The following is an 18,715-nucleotide window of genomic DNA, read 5'->3' as shown; positions in this document are numbered from 1 at the left end:
TACATGTAGTCACACATGTAAATTACATGTAGTCACACATGTAAATTACATGTAGTCACACATGTTAATGACATGTAGTCACACATGTTAATTACATAATTACATAATTACATGTAAATTACATGTAGTTACACATGTTAATTACATGTAGTCACACATGTTAATTACATGTAGTTACACATGTTAATTACATGTAGTCACACATGTTAATTACATGTTGTTACACATGTTAATTACATGTTGTTACACATGTAGGATACAACTAATTTTACAAGTATTGAACCAAAGAAATTTATTTATTTATCATATTAATAAAATAAGTTTTCATATCTTAACCTGATAAATAACGTCAATTTGTTTGTACTCTTAACAAATGAAAAAAACAGAATGAGATAACGTTATATTAGATATCAAAGGGTAGCGAAGAATGACGTGAACTAATATTAAAGGTAAGAAATGTAATTGTGTATACTAATAATCATGGTATTTACTAAAAATCATGTATGCCATGAACATAAATGAAATAGGTCTGCAATTAACGAGTCATAATGAAGGCAAAGCAACTTATTACTAGTTTACGTGAATTTTTTTGTACGATGTACGTGTACAAAACGCTTTCCTTTTAAACTTTATTCAGGTATTTACACATTTTACTGATAATGATCGTTTTGATGTTAAATATTGACATTTAGTTTTGTATCAATTTGTTCCAATAAAATCGCTCTTTACATTGTATTGTTTTATCTGACTTTTCTCAATTTAGGAACACTATTATAATCCAGAAAAAAAGTCTGACCTTTTCTTGGCGCACGCTTCCCCGCTCGGGGCATTCACACTTATACACAAGAGTTATCGCCCCTGTACACTACGTAGTTGGCATTCCGTCCACACGGTGGCGCCACGGGTTGTTTATTACCTGTCCACGCCAGGTGTGCTATTTGTGGCAACGTTAATGGCCGCCGCAGATTTCAAAAAATCAAACACGGAAGAACCGTTTATTAGTGAATACATTCGCCTTATCGCCGATGCGCTTGACCGCTAATGGACATATTATAACTACCCACTTGTGTGTATAAAGGTGGGCTAAGGACAGGTGAGCGATCGGTGACACATGCACACGCGTGTGTGGTAGTTACCCAGGAACAATACCCTTTATGAATGCGTCATGTCTTAAATATGGCTATAATTACTCACATCTCCCGATCTATACGGAAGTGACCAGTGTTCGGGTCAAATCGGATCTGTGTACATGTAAACAACGTGGACAGGTGTAAAAAAGGACAGGTAAAGAACCGCTAGGTGATAGGTGTGTCAAATCGGATATAGCCACCAGACGGAGGAATCTATAGATTGGCGAGGAAACATAGAATGCGAAATGGCCTTTCAGGGGCTATCGCACATGGATACTTATATGTTCTATTAGCGATATGCCTGGTAGTTTTACCCGAGCCGACCTTATCGTCGGACGAAACCATAGGTAAGTATATATAATCAGAAACGTATATATATTATTGTCTACAGGTGTATTCATATACAACTGACACACTTATGTTATTTCTCGTTTAAACACTTATGTTATTTCTCGTTTAAACTAGTTAATAATACAATACTAGATTTATATAACATGTGTTTATTTATTGAAACGCCGTTTTGTGCATGCTGTACATGGACTGCGTACAAATGTACATGAAATATGTCCACTCCCAATTGCAAGTACCCCACCCATATCGGACAGGTGAGAGTGACGGCGAGACATACATTATATAAGTCATACTGTTACGTAGTGTAACATCTTTAGGTAGCTATATATAGCCACATCCGTGCAGGTATATTTGACAGTTTTACGTAATGTAGGGTACATACCCTATAATTACAGAATGTGTCACGGGTAACTAAGAAGTAGGGTGTGACTACCAAAGTGACCTTGGTATATATGTAAACCACTCATATACAGGTCAAGTTCATTCACTGTGACTAAATATAATGGTATCTGCGGATGACATCTACCACTCATATATAACTTCTGGACATGGTATGGGTCAGACATCCAAAACTAGAACCTGTATATGGTATGGGTCAGACATCCAAAACTAGAACCTGTATAGTTCGTAAATTCGAAAGATGATGAATTTATGCAGGTATTAACCATAATGAAATACCATTAGCGGAATTTTAATTAGTATGGTCATCACATATGAATCCCTATCATCAGTTTCATTAGTAATGTCATTGAAAACGCAATTAAAAAAACTTCTGCAATTTAACATGAAAACGATGGAACCAAGACTAATACTACAATGGGGAAATTATGTAAGTGTATAATTTCTATCAAAGTTAGAATAATATGCTCTTTAAGTCTCTGTATCTATCTTTAACAGTATGTTGTGTATAACTAAATATATTAATTAGACAAGAGCTTTGTTAATTTGTCAACATTAATGATTTGTTCATGTAGTATAAGAGATTTAGATATCTATTTCTTTGTGTTGGTGACATTGACTAGTCTATAAGTCATGGTCAACAGTGCATGTACTAGAACACTATTAACAGAGACATATATAAATGTACATGTATATAAATTCACATGTTACCTACTATATTACCTTACGCCTTATATGCAAAAACCACAAATATTGCCTTTTATACACATTCACCAGGTACATACATCAGTGATACAATTCTATAACCTGAAAGTCTGAAATAATTTATTTTTGTCGTAAAACAGCTCATAATTCACAATAATTGTCAGCAGGTATTGAAATCGTTCTCACTAAAAATATTTCCAGAAAAAAACGCACGTACACTAGCTGTTTGACAAACAAAGATAACGCTGTTACACATGTATTTATTACTATGTCTGGACATGAATGATATTAGCCGAGACGTGCCTTACAAACAAGGTGTAACAGAGATAGCTGTAGGCCGATTTTCGTCCCATTATGTAACGACCCGAGGACACCAACAGTACAGATACGAGAGTGTAAAAAGCAATGTATGAACACCAAATACAAACGCTCTTACATAATTATACATAACACACCGAGATATAGTTCAAATCGTGTTTGAACACTGAATGTACCTGCTTTTTATACTATAGTTAGATCATACGTTTGAATTTTCGTTATCAACCGTATTAAAATTGACGTACTATTTTGTGCGATTATATGTCCGATATTTTGAACCTTAGTTACATTACTGAAGATACATTTGAACCTCTGATGAAAAGGCTGGAACAGTTCATTGTGATTTTTATGGGCGATCTTCTACTAGAAATTAAACGATTTTCACAGAGCAGATGCTTCATTAATTCACTGCAAATCAATAGAACAATTAAATTTGACGCAAATACTAACCTGAATTTCCAAAATGTTTTAAGAATTCATAGGTATACCTAAATCAACTTGAAATTCACTTGAAATTCAAAGGTCCCAAAATTAAACCGATCAAATCCCCATCACCTTACAATTATGCGCATCTCTATCAAATACTTCTGCTTCAAGCATCAAAAGCAAATATGTGTTATCAACGTTACTTCAAACTTCATTTAGTTTATTTACAAAGTACAGTTTACAAACAATCAATGCAAACTCTACATGCTGTATATAGGTGATATCAAGACGACAAAATAACATAAATTAGATGCATCTATCATGCGTGAATGATGATGGAACACAATAAATATATCAATTATATATATAGTGTCTGTGCTTGTCATTGGGCGGTCAAACTCTACAACTCATCAATGTTATTGGAAATATCTACAGAACCAAGCAAACAACAATATAAAATATTCATGATATTAATCAATGATTATTAAAGTAATAAATCACTTATTAACGGTACTCATCTAAACTAGTCTTAACGCATAATCTTCCAGAGGGATTCACAGAAATTCCGAAAGCTGTATATGTCGTGGTACGGAGACTGGCCAAAATTTGATACAAGGACATGTACAGACGCCTTAAAATACATTAAGACCGTTAACTCCATTTCACTATAGCACTGATATGGTACACAGGTCCCGTAAAACAAAAATCAAATAAAGCCATATATAATATCAATGTTGTCTTAAATGTGCATTAGTAGTTTGATAAAACATTATTGATATGGTAGCTTAACTTAGGCTCATTATCAGAGTTACATATGCATATCTAAAAAGTTATCTCGGTCCTTTCTAGATACATATATGTTTTTCACGAAAGTTGTCAAGTTATAATGAGCTGTACTAGATATAGAGTACTAGTTGTATATCTTATTATAATAATATATATGCGAGTTAATCTCCGACGTGTATAGATAGATAAACACTGACCTCATCAATAACCAATGTTTATGTACATTTACGACACACTTGCCACAGGACAGACGTCGCTCTGACGTAATCTGGAATAGATAACAAAGGCAATATGAGGTAAGCCTGTTAACATTGTCATAGGTGCAATGTATCAGACCGCAATCGATTTGTAGTACTACGTGTATACAACGTACATATGCAGAGTAAAATTCAAAATATTGGGCATGGCTCAAGCAATGTTGTCATTTTTGCCGAGTAAAAAATTATATATAATATCGAAACATTATATATAATATCGAAACATAGACTATGTTATATGTATAATGCGTATATGCTCTTATTCATCTATATAGTTAGTTGTTTTGCGTCCCATCTTAACAATTTTATTCCGAACTCAAAACTTATTCGAATGAAGCCAGATTAAGTTGTATTATGACATCAGTTTTATATCTGTATAGAGCAAAATTAGCGCACGCTACTCTTCGATGTCTGTGCAAAATATCGCCATTACGCCTGATTTGCAATCTAATTTAACTTCATTGGTTTTAAGTTTTCAAATATAAAGTAGTATTTAAGATTACATAAGATTCACATAAAGATATACATGTATATTGCTAAAGTAAAGACACATCCGCGTAGGACACAACATAAACAACATGTGACATATAGTTGTTTATGTAAATAATGTTTATGGACGCCCGATAAATATAATCTGAAAAGAACCGTTTTAAAGGGTCGATATAAATGACGTCACCGAGATAACTACACAAGGTCATGCGTTCATTCACTACACACGTGATCGAGTCATATACACCCGAACTCACGAGACACGTAACCATAGATACTGGCCTAAAGATATATACATCACTAACGAGACGGGATTACTTCAGGTGTAACATATATTCATGAGCTTACTGAACATGTATGTATGGATGTACTGAGTAGAGGTAAATTGCCACCCAGATCCACAGACATTATAGACCACGAAAACCACAGCTATACAAATCACATGTGGTTGTCGCCAAGTTCACTGACCTTGACGCTACAGTACACCAAGAGATTTTAATCCTCGTGGATTCAAATATAGTTTGTATAGCATAGATCAGTTTTCAGATTATCTATTTATAGTTAGAATAATATCATAAAGAATATCTCATGTTGTTTAGAATACAGTTTTCACTTGTTTTGTTCCCGAATTCAATCTGACGCAGCAACAGCTGATCATGAATGACAAATAAAATGAAATTATTGATATAGAGGGCACGCACTCCCACAAAACACACGGTCATATCCTGTTTTAGCTTTATCAAGAATTACACGCATTCTAAGTTACAATTGTACATTATACATGTAGTTTATTTCATACCCATCCCCGTTTTATTGCTTCGTAATTCTGAAATATGACATGGGTTTTCTCTCGACATGGTCTGGCTGTTTTACCCTCACGACACCGAATAAGTCTCTCATTTCCTTATGTGTATTTTGTGATATAAATGACTGAAACTTTGTATTTGATTTTGGCTGACGCTTGTTGAAAGCATAATAATGGAATAAATTAAGTACATAAAACATTGCTCCACTGGAAATAATTGGCTTCATTTTTGCAGCATTTTCTTTTCTTTCTCTCTCTCTCTCTTTTTTTACACTTAACGAATAGCAGAAGTGTGAGGTAAATTAAAGAAACATTTTTGTAGAGGTCGGACATCAATAATAAAGCTTCATATTTCTATTTTCAGTGGATTATGAGAAAAACGACTGCACGAAATCGTTTACTGTAAACGATATCAATATATACCGGCTACAGTCGTACCCACGGCAAGGTATCAACACCGGTAGGGACAAGTGCTATAACAAGTTCGTCGGCTACAACAACAAGAAACTTAAGATTCATGTCTACGAGGTTAAAATCGGCAGCTGCGGCATCTTCCTCAATATCTTCGATGGGGACGAACAGATGCGCAATGACCCCAGGGTAAGAACTGATACCAGTACACTTTATATACATGGAGTTCACCACACGAATATACAGCAGCCTCCCAAAACATAGACATGTGAACACCGCAACATGTTGTACACTTGGGAGGCCGTCCTTAAATGACCATGAACTTGAATTCTGAATTCGTCTTCATTACTTGAAATATTTAAGTTACATTGTACGAATATTGATATATTTATGACTATTTTAGGCGTTTTAGGGGTCAAATCAAAATGGGTAAAAATCGTACTCTACCTTGTGTATAGAACAAAAAAAAATGGTAAAACTCATGCATACTGTACATGGTGTATGTAAATGAACGATTTTTACCGATTTCAGATTTTGATCGAACCCTCAAAACGCCTATAGATAACATAATAGGCTATTGTCACTCTGGTGAATCCAGATGTATAAATAGCAAACTGAAACTAAATATCAGATCCCAATGATTTTTGCATGTATCTCATTCTACTTTTCCTGCCACAGTGGACGCTAGGGTGTCGTGGTGCTGAGAAGGTTGTGTACGAATCCTATACAAGTGAGGTGATAGTTCGACTGGACAAACCATCGTCGGACTCGACCAGTTTATACAGCTTCCGGATCTATATCACTAACGTTGACGGTAAGCGCATGCGCCATTTGGGAACATGTTTAGGTATCCTGTACTGTTACAGAAGATACGGGAATCTCTATACTAGGTCCGTTAAAATTTGGTATGAAATTGACCAAATCAAACATCCATCAAGTGTTCTCTTTTGATTAACCACGTTTGTTGTCATATAATCCACTGTTGACATTTCAATTCTAATGTTTGTTTTGGAACCAACAGATGGACTTTCTAAACCCAATATTTGTGATGTTGTAAGATCTGTAATTAACCTTTCTGATCCCTCTTTAGCGTATTTTAAAGACCCACATAATTTTGTTATTTCTGGCCTCCATTCGGAGTTTATTTTGTACTGCTTACGGTTGATCTTTCTTACCCACTGTAATTGTAGATGTAAGACCCGCAAATGCTATTTTTCTGACCCCCTGTTTTTGTAGTTGTAAGACCCACAAATAATCTTTCTGACTCACCCTGATTTTGTAGTTGTAAGACCCACAAATGATCTTTTTGACCCCCAGTTTTGTAGTTGTAAGACCCATAGATGATCTTTCTGACCCCCTGTTCTTGTAAGTTGTAAGACCCACAGATGATTTTTCTGACCTCCATGTTTTTATTTTTTAGGACCCGCAGTTGATCTTTCTAACCCTCCAACCATGTCTGACGGTGGCGGTGCGTCCTCTGGCGTCATTGTCGGTATCGGCATTGGCGTCGGACTCGTCGTCGTTGTCGTCGTCATCGTCGTCGCCATCGTCTGCTGGAGGATGATGAACAAGAAAGAAAAATATGCCAGCAAGAGTCCAGCTGTATTCACTACCTGTAAGTTGAGACCCTTAATATTAAGTTATGTGAACAAGCCCTTCTCTGTTCTAGATTTAGTGGTACAAATTTATTCAAAAGTTCCCATTTGACATTTCCGACCTTTCTCATCATCATCCTACCCTTTTGGTTTCCTCTCCTCATGCCCTTTAAAATAACAGCTTTAATTAGTTATAATTGGAAACATAATTATATTAATACTTAAAGGTGAAAGTTACATTTACCACCTACACGAATATTTCAATTTAATTCTTTTTTAATGTGTGATTGCTCTTCTAGAAGCAAACAGACAATTTCAGGAGCTATAATTGTATAAGGTCTTCTGAGATGTGTTGTGGTGGGGGTCCTAGAGTTCGGTCACATATAGTGTACAATGTTCTCTGACCAATTTGTAACATACCTAGTTCGGCACGCATGTTTCGTGTCAAACAGGGTTCAGTCCTTAGGATACCTCTTGAATCGATATCTTTTTTATTGCATCTACTTTGAGGAAATTAGTTCATGTATACATTATTAATGAACCGTTCTTAGAAAAAGTAAATAACAAAAAACCGAGGTTAGAATATAAAACATGCATGGTTGGTATAGAATTAGTCCATCCGAGTTTGTCCCAGATATAGGATTGCTTTTCTACCCACTGGTATATATACCGGTCGTTCTTGTCTCCCTCACTGACCCAGTTCTCTCCCTTGTGCCCTTGTGTTTCGCTATGACTATTTAGAGGATATAACAATTGCTATCAACTTTAGTTCTGGTGAGTACTCTATGCATCCTGTAGATTTAGTAAATATGTGTTGTATGTCGCACGGTATGGCTAACATTCTATTTCCTCACGAAACTTCATCTGATTGTTTAAAATGTCGAAATGCACATTTATAGCCAATCATGTGATGCTTCTTTTAGACTTTTTTCATTTTGCTACCATGGAAAATGGTCAAAAACATTGTTTTGACTTGGACGTATTTCGATTACAGCTACTTCGAATGATCCGCCTATCAATGGGATATTAAAATCGACCGATAGTAAAGGACGTGGAAGCCAGCGTCGAAATAAGCGTGCCGCCTCCGGGGGACACGTAAACCAAGCGTACAGAGGTTCTGTAGACGGAGAAGACTACAGCAGTGTGGCCCCCAGTACCGAGTCCACGCGAGGGGGCATAGACTTACAATATGAAGAAGAAATAGCCAGAAAAAAAGGTCAGCCGTTCAACCACCGAACCGGTCGCCGACGCAACGACGATTCAACGTCGGACGATATGGGAGACAGTGTGTTTACTAATAAGGCATACGTTGACGATGAAAGAGGTGATAGAAGTGTACGCGGGCGTTCTGATAGACGGTACCGCGACACTCGGGATGACAGTAGTGACTCTTATGTGAGCAGCTCACGTGGTGCGGTGAGTTACCTTACTGACACGACCCTTCGCAGCAGGACAGACTCACCCTCTCGAAGTACGGACGATAGGGGTAGTCTATCGTCGGCTACGGACGGCACACAAGGACACTTCCGAAAGAACGACCCAGCGCGTCGGAGTGCCGGACGCAGCCGCAGTCACAGTAAGTCATCAACACAATCTGGTCAGCGTCGGCGGCCTCGTCTTTCTCACAGCACAGGCGACCAGAGTGATGGAGGAAGTTCTCATAGGTCATCGGGTCAACACCGTCCCAGCAGCAGTGGTGGGTCACATCGGCGGTCAAGGTCAAGGTCAAGAGAACGGGAAAAGAAACCTTCACCGTATATTGGAGTTTTTGATGAAGCCAAGAAAAAGAAACGAAGGAAATAGATATTTATTTCTGTCCTTCTAAGTAAATTTTGAACTCTTTATTACACGGATAAGTGATAACATCGGACAACAATCTACTTTGGAGTTGCAGCAGCCAAATGGATTACTTGTTGGTTTTGTAATGAAAATCAGCACTTCAAGGACTTTTTATGTGGCCATGTTATAAGAAATACAACGAACAACATATCAGTACCATTTATGTGAATCTTTTTTCGATATTTCAAGTCATTATCACGAACAAAGCACACGTTGTGTTCGATAATTGGATAATTTCGCCTTGGCCATGTTCTCACTAAGTCCGTATTCCTTGACGGCTTTTGATTGGTGCAGTGACCTTGGTGACAGACGCGACACACACGAGCGGGGACGAACATTTTCAATCCATGACAAAGTTGTCGTTTGTGGAAACATCGCGTTGTTCTTAAAAACTGATTGTGATTTTAATATCAGATTGTATTACGTAACCACGGCTAATCGGAGACGCAATCATTAGACACTGTTTTCGGTGGCATTTGACACGTCATAAATGTTGCATTAGCATTGACAGTAAAGTAGAACCTAGCAACTACAAAAACCTAAATATGGTGCTACATGAATCATTTTTCGCGTTGTGCATCTTTATTCGATTTATAGGATTGACCTGGATCTTTGTAATAATGTCAGTTAAAAGCGGATACTCGACTCCTCAGCTCTGGAAATTGTGTTGGAGGGGAACACTGAACATTGTCGTATTATCACATGATTGACGCGGGAACGCTGTGGATGGAAAGTTAACATTGTTACAATGTCGACTGACAGCATTGAACTGAACATTGTCGAAATGTCGGAAGACGCCAGAACGCTCAATAAGGTCATAAGTCATAATGATAAGTTATGTATGTAGCAAGTGTGGAACGTGAACATGTCCTGGTGATGCTGCATGCAAGAATGCAGAAAAGTGAACATCGTCGAAATGTCAGGAGACGCAAAAATGCTAAAACACTATCAATCGCAATGATAAAGTGAACATTGTCTTAATGTCATTTTACTGGAACATACTGAACATTTTTTTAATAATATCAGCTGACGCGATCACGCTAAATATGGTCATGTTGATAGATGGAAAAGTGAACTGAAGAAAACTGAACATTTGTTGTGATGTCAGGTGACAAGAAAGTTTTGGAACCAGTTTGGTACTCGTGAAGAAATATTGAACGTTATAGTAATGTCAGTAATAACAAGTGGTCAGTGATGCGGCACATTATCACATATCAGCCAATCAAATGGACAGTAACGATTGTATGTGTGTACTGAAGTGTATCATTGTATTAATTGGTATCAGAAGAAAACGCTATAAAGTCTGTTAAGCCATTTTGCCATGAAAAAGTGTGAAACCTTAATACAATATGTTTGAATTGACATGTAACCCAATACGCAATTGTGATGATTTTTCATAAATTTTGTTTATTTTTTGTGCCAGATGCTATTTTAAGGGCATGTAAATAACAGGGATCTGATAATGAAATACAATCTGTTGATGACTCACAAATATTGATTGAAAGTGCTTGTACTACAATGAGATAATATGTAATCTTAGTATTTTTGATAAAGTGGACTTTGTCCTATCAATTGATATTGATGTGTAACTAGAGCTGCATACTTTTAGAGAGAAAGATAAAGACAACAGGAAACATATATAAGGAACTAGTTGCATGTGATATGGAATTTTCTAATGATTCATTTTTTTGTTGGGATATTTTACAGACAAAAAAAAGAAAAGTAATTTCGTTTTCTCATAGTGAGTGAATGTATTAGCTAATTCGTGGTCTGAACGACTCTCAATATAATTTTTGTATATTTATACAGACTAAAGCGAAGTGCTTAACTTGTTTTAAAAGTTACTAGTATACCATATACTACATATATATATAGTTATATTATATACATTATCATTTATACACGTATGTACATAAATATATGTATACCATTGTTAGATACAAGTAATTCAGGTATATATATATATATACTAATTAAACTAATGTACATTGCCATACAAACAGCGACTAAAGGGCGATAACTGCTGCAATTGTTAAAGAATGTCATTATCGTTGGTGTTCAGCATGATTGTTTAAGAAATGTATTATACCCTGTTTAACGAAGTTATGGGGTATACTGGAGTCAGTCTGTTTCTCTGTCGTCCCTAAATAAAAAGTTTGTCTGGGCAACTCCTTAACTACTGGATCCATTTCAATGAAACTTCTAGTAATTCTAATTTGGGGACCACGTATAGATGAACATGAAGTTTTTTTTGTTTGTTTACATAATAGCCATGCAGGTCATTGTACGCAGGTGTTGTAAAATGGACAATAACGTATTAAAATTTTGATAACATTTTTTTCAAATTTGGTCAATTTGTGTCAACATGTGGATGTCTATAATTTGGCACTTATCATAAAAATATTAGAGGGATATTTGGCTGTTATAGTCTGAAACAAATGGTAATCGGGATATTAGTTAGCCACTGACATAAAAAGTTACCTCTGTACATTGAATGATGCTAAGCATACTGAACTCTATATTAACATTTCATAAACACTAATCTTAACGGTAGCTAATATAATTTTCTGGTCTAAGCAAAAACAAGGACTACATGTTTGTTCAGAATTTTATGGATATAGATATATTTTTATAGCAAAGTTTGTTTTTTATAAATTCATCTATTTCTCCTATCTTAAAGAAAAACAAGTTTCTATATACATGATCATATAGAATTATATAAACTCATTATTTTCTCCTATCTAAATGAAAAACAAGTTTCTATACATGGTCATGTATTTGAATACTTAGTAACTATATAAAGTAAGTATAGAAATACCAAATTGTCATGATAAAAAAGGGAAAATAAAGAGAAATCACAGAAATAAATTGTGTAATATTTCATTATCCTGATATACAATCATAATCTAGAAACCAAACGTGATATACAATGCATGTGTAAACAGGAAATTAAAATATTAGATACAAATATCATAATCCTAGGGAACCAGGTGAAATATTTTCAATCAAATTAGGAATTAAATTTAACGAATCATTGTCGAATTGTTAGTGTTGTGTACGCCATTATATATCATCGTGTTCCATATATCATTGTGTTATATAAATATATACATTTTGTATGTACATTTATGCCAAAACCATCATTATAGAATTGCCTGGACGAATATATCCTTCCGGAATACGTTGTGGCTATTGTTTATCAGGCTCTATTCGATTATTATGGGAACCATTGAGACAAAAGGGTTTCAGTTTTAGTTAGTGTCATTTTCTGTTATTGTTTTATACACATGTATGAATGCTACTTTTCTACCTTTTTTTATTTGTACCTTTCAAAGTGCTTCGGAAAATTATCACTTATCGATATAAAAGTAATACATTATTGGTTCTGAAAAGACGGAAGTGACGTAACAAATTTATGACAGGCAGAACTGACATATAATAAGTTATAATTTTGGATGAGAGTAATAAAACAATGTGTATCTGCCAGATAATGTTGTTTCTTTAGAAATGTTTTTAGGAAATAAACATATGCCATACCACTGAATAATCTATATCTTGTGTAAGTGTTGTCTTTATTTGCCTGACGAATTCATTTTACGTGTCACCTTCTTTTCGTGATAAATATCAACTGCTTTTGTGGCCAAATTGTGGGTTGATATTTTGTCATTGTTTTTTGAAAGCAAAACAAAAACCTTGTGGTTTAAGAATGTAAATTAATTTCTTTGATAAGATTATAATGACAAAATTAGTATTGGCCTACAAGAACAGACAATGTATCACGAAAAGACGAAACATTTGTATGTATTATAAAATACATTATATCGGTGCACCATATGTAATTATCATTATACACCGCGGTTTCGTATGGGTAAAGTATAGATTTATGCTCATATATTCCAACTCGCTTTTATTTTTGATAAATATTATTTTTGTCGGTCAAACACAAAGCTTAACCTGAAAAATCTTTTCAAAACATATTTTTGTTTGGTACAGTATACATATACTAATGTTTAGATTGAGCATGTCTTGTGTAAATATTGAAATGATATATTTTACCAAAAGAAATCGCATGACAAATTCATACCTGTATAACTAACAATCTACTAGGAATGTTATGACCTAAGACAAATGATTAACATCGGTATAACACGTTCTTCATCTCTATCTAACACTACTTTTGTTACAGTGCTTCTACGAGTACAATTTGGAATACATATTATTGTAAATATCAAATAGATGCCGGACACTAAAGAAGTCCTTTTGTTTCCAGCTACGACCAGAGGCGATTCTGTACACTTTGAAAACACGCTCGGAGGAACAAGAAGTCGGAACGCCATGACAGCAAGTGAACGCAGTTCGACTACCAATGGCTACCGATCTACTTCCGGTTCCCAGCGCGGACGGTCTTCTCAGCACCACGACAATAATGGTTACGTATCAAGCAATGATTCCTCGGTAACGACAAAGAAAGTCTCCTACAATCCTATTCCAATCAAGCCGGGCGATGGCGCCAAATTCCAAACAGAAAAAGAAGTTACAACACATCGCTTCACAAAACGGGACGGATCTATCAGAAAACAAACAAATTCAGACCACGGCAAGGATGTAAAGCTCAGTCCGAAGAAAGAGCGGCCTAAAGACGAAGTAGACAGCAGCGTCAGAGTGGAGCTCCTTCCGAAATCTAAACCAAGCGACACCAGTCATCCAGTCGTCAGATCTAGCTCCGAAAAACGTAACACAAATAAGTTAAAAAGCGCGACTGCCAGTCGAGCTGATACTTCTAGCGACACGATGTCCTCAATGTCCGACCGGCGGTCCAAACGAGATGACAGGTCTCGAGATGACTACCACCGAGACAGGTCACGTGATGAAAGATACGACGAGCGACCGAAAGGACAGTGCCGCACGGCGATCTGCCAGTTATCGCGAGTCCCAGTCACATGATCGCCGGGAGCGAACGAACAGCACAAGAAGTAGAAAGAACTCCACATCACGGTCAAGTCGACCCAGTTATAGAGACGACTACGAAAGCGACGGGCATCGACACCGATCAGAACAGGACTACAGAGAAAAACGTCGAAATGAACAGTACAACAGCGACTACGATAGCGACCACCGCAGTCGGCGACGAGAAAAACACGACAAAAGTCGCGGTTATGATAGCGACACTCGAAGACGTCATCACGACTATGATAGCGATCGCGGCGGTCGTGACCGCAGTCGACATCGGTACGATCAAAGTGATAGGTATTACAACGACTATGAAAGTGATCACGGTAGGCGACGCGACTCCTCGCGACGCCGACGGCAGAATAGCGACAGAAATTATAGAGACTATGACAGTGACGACAATAGTTATCGATCAAACCGGCGACGTAGTCAGCGTCATGACAACCGCGATAGATACTACAGCGACGAGGACCTCGTGGACAGTCGACGGCGCAGAACCGAGAGTCTGTCCCGGAAGTCTCGACCGCGCAGCCAGAGTTACAGCAGGAGTGGCACCAGCAGACGATAGCCATAGGAGGACAAAGTGTTCATGTTGTAGTCATCATTTACAAACTTCATCATCATTTTCATTTTTTCATACATCATCACACATAAAGTTTCAAAACAAATTATCATCTGTTACTTGGTAAAAAAGTAAAGAACTTTTGTTTCCATTGAGAAATTCTGTTATCTAAATATGTTCTATGCTTCAATTACTGATGTTGTAAATGTAATGAATCCATTGTCTTGCTCCTTATATAAACCGAGTTTCTCATTGTTTTTTTTTTACAAAGTTAACTATAATTGGAGAAGACCAATAAAATTTGGACAAATTCAATATATTTAACAGTATTACCAATACAGTTCTTGAAAGACTTTTCCATATTTAAAACATATGAAAATGAGGGGAATCTAAGTTAGCGTCAATATTCGAATTTTTAAAATGGCCGCCATAGAGAATCCTGAACTACCATTGTGTCTCAAAACACAAAACGGATATAAAGCATGTGTCTATGGTAAATTATAATACACAATAATCACTGCATTTTTTATAAGAATACTGACTATTTTCAGCGAACCTTTCATGGTTGAAACTGCTCGCGTCGTGACGGAGTGGTTATTATTCTTTTTTATTTTATACATTAGGGGTCGTTTCTTTACTTATATTTTGTTTAGAAATACATTGTATTTGTTTAGTTTCAAAAATAATTAAATGTTAACTTAAATGTTAACTTAAATGTTTAAATGTTAAGAGTAGTAAATAATACCGTGGTTGTGAATTGTGTCAGTTACAAAAATATGTAAGTTGATAATCTAGTTTTTACTTTTTCTTATATTATTTTACAATCATTTCTGAAGTCCTTTTCACTTCAATGAAGAAGTTATTATAAATGTACTTTAAAAAGTAAGTATTAAGATTGATCTTGGATGTGACATAACATCACAGATATTTTATATTATGCATCAGAAATATTTTATTATTTTGTTTTATGTTATATGGATAAAAACAAATTTTACTTACATATATTTTCTAAAGACAAAGAACGATTTACTAGTCAAGAAACGTAATTTCTACAGCAGTGCATATTCAAAAAATTCTAGATTGGAAACCATGAGTTACAAAATGGTCAATATAATTTAACTGGTTTGTCTTGTATAGACGAATGTGCTGTATCAAAGTGTCAAAGATCTAAATAAAAACTTTTTATTTGGTATATTTAATGTTATTTGTGTATGGAATAATGTACAGTACACTAGCATTGTAACCATTTGAATTGAAATAGGCCCAACGTATTTGTATTGCTAGACTACATGATTTCAGATCGAACGGAGAAGATTCTGTTTACAAAATGAAAGTCGCTGAAAGTATCACGAGTTATATCCCTTGGAATGTTTTCGCAAGTTTTGCCTCTCGTGACGTCCACGGCATCAAACAAAATCTTATTTCACTCGGTAAAATAATTTGTCAGATTTCATTTTTTTCACAAAATTGACTGGGTTCTTACTGATTGTGAAAAGATTGAATATGAAAGCATAATCGCAAATTTCTGGTGTTGAAAATATCACGTAATTTTTAATCCAATGTTATGGGAAATTGACTTCCAGTCGTGGTATTTTCTTCGAATTTATTTCAAAATGGCGGCCCTTACCGATGTTATAGTTGTACAAATTGCATGAGTAAAAACGTCGTGGTTATGAAAGAAATCTTGTAATTGAATGAATCTCTTTCATAAAGTGGATATGTTACCAGGATAGGGGATATTCCTACCCGGGTCGGGATCTCAAAATGTATGCACCACACCCTCGCACGCTGCGACAGGCAAAAATGGCCATCGGATGTTATTGACTACATTTTGTGACCCTTTTGGGTAGAGGCAGGTGTAGAATATCCCTGTATCTCAGCAGACTTCATATCCACATTATGAATTCTCAGAGTCGTTATGAGTATGCACCGCGTCTTAGTATTGTTATACAGGTGCCTGAAACATCGACCATGGTGTCTTATCTGTAAAGACCATCTTTAATTTTCGCGACGATTTAGTTCGCGATTAGTGTTTCATACATTTTCGCGACGATTTAAGTTCGCGATTTGTGTTTCTACATTTTTTCGCGACGATTAATTTTCGCGATTTCACCTAAGTTAATCGCGCGGGACAAAAGTTGGTTTACAGTATTGTCCTATATTGCACATACGAAATACAGGTAACAAAGTAGACAGATTTATACAAGTATGGGATGGAAATATCTATCACTGGATGGATGATTTGACTAACCTTTTAATAAGCTCTAACTACAGCCATGACTCTGTGTGTCGCTCAATCTGTTTGGTGTGGTACGGTACTTACCTGTATGTTTTGGAAAGAATGTACATGTGGTACTTCGAATTGTCTATCCTTGTAGTGTATCGGTTTAACATTGTGTTTTATTTCTGTGCATTGACAGCGGCCTTAATGAGATACACGAGAACTTTACACGGTCAAAACGTTCCCACTTACTGCTCTTCTCTCTGCTAATCACCTCGATACCCTCTTGGGATACGTCCACTGTCGTTATAAGTTTATCCAAGGGAATATGTCATAGTTGAAACTGTAAGACAGCCCAATAGAATCAATAAAAAGATCTTAACCCAACACGGCCACGCAGAGATTTTCTTTGTAAATTAAAGGTAGAGCGACGCCCAACATCAATGCAACATGCATTGGTCATCCTGTGTAGTGTACGTTATTCGATTCTTTTTATGTATATTAAGCGACCAAATCCACCTGCTTATTATCAAAACACAGATCATTCAGTTTTTTTTGGCATTAAGTTTATGGGGATACAAACGGACAGTGATAGTAAACCCCTTGTTTATCAATGATGTCCTCTTAGAACGAGAAATCTTTTCCTTACACAATGACGAAACGTTCAGCCCAAGCCACCAGATGAGGACTGTATCAAGACCATGGGAAGTAAAAAGAGGCATGTTAGCAATAAGAAAACAACATCTCAAATTTAGTTTAGAAATCATGCAATTAGAGCAGCAGGTTACAATTTTAAAGCCGGCTACCTTACATTTCAATGATACATGTATTAGACATCAGCATTTGTACACACACATTTGTATGCTCTCGACTGGAAAGGATATATTTTGAAAACTGGTAATAAATGCACGCTATATGTGTTTGTAAGTCTATTGGCTGTACAATGTTTTGATTTTTGGTAAAAATTAAATATGAATAATTTCAGGATTAATTGGCCATCATTTGTGAGTGACTAATACGAGAACACTAAGACTGTTGATTTGTGTATTTTGTTTGTCTTGAGTATTTGCTGCACATTAATCAGACGAACTGGACTTCGCTTTTTTTAACAAACATCAGATATGGTCATTTAACCTATTTATCTGATGTACGATTGGAGAAGGATAAGTATATTGAGTGTCGGAATATCAAACGAGAGCTATCTAAGTCATTCGACCAGGCGAAGACGTTTTTAACTGGAATTCTTGTTTTTTCCCATGATAAAGATAGTCTTACTTTTGCATTTACTTACGATAACAAACATGTTGTGTATTGTCAATGTACTGCTGAAGCATGGTAACAGATAGTCAATCACATGTTTTTGGGCCGTAAGAAACGGTTTTCGTTCATTACTGTGTAGCATAGAATAAAAATAGACATAAAAATAAACAAACCGATCTTTGGCTTAAATGTCAATACACAAAAGCCGGCC

The 18,715-nt window shown here is 36.0% G+C and overlaps 1 pseudogene; it reads left to right on the top strand.

Annotated features, from left to right (window-relative positions):
- Window positions 1–886: 886 nt before the first annotated feature.
- Window positions 887–16,196, top strand: LOC138336909 (serine/threonine-protein kinase fray2-like; annotated as a pseudogene).
- The last annotated feature ends 2,519 nt before the right edge of the window (window positions 16,197–18,715 follow it).

Source organism: Argopecten irradians, chromosome 12 (assembly GCF_041381155.1).
Source record: "Argopecten irradians isolate NY chromosome 12, Ai_NY, whole genome shotgun sequence".
NCBI classification, from domain to species: domain Eukaryota; kingdom Metazoa; phylum Mollusca; class Bivalvia; order Pectinida; family Pectinidae; genus Argopecten; species Argopecten irradians.
The sequence above is the reverse complement of the archived record's forward strand: the minus strand, read 5'-3'. Positions and strand labels throughout refer to the sequence as shown.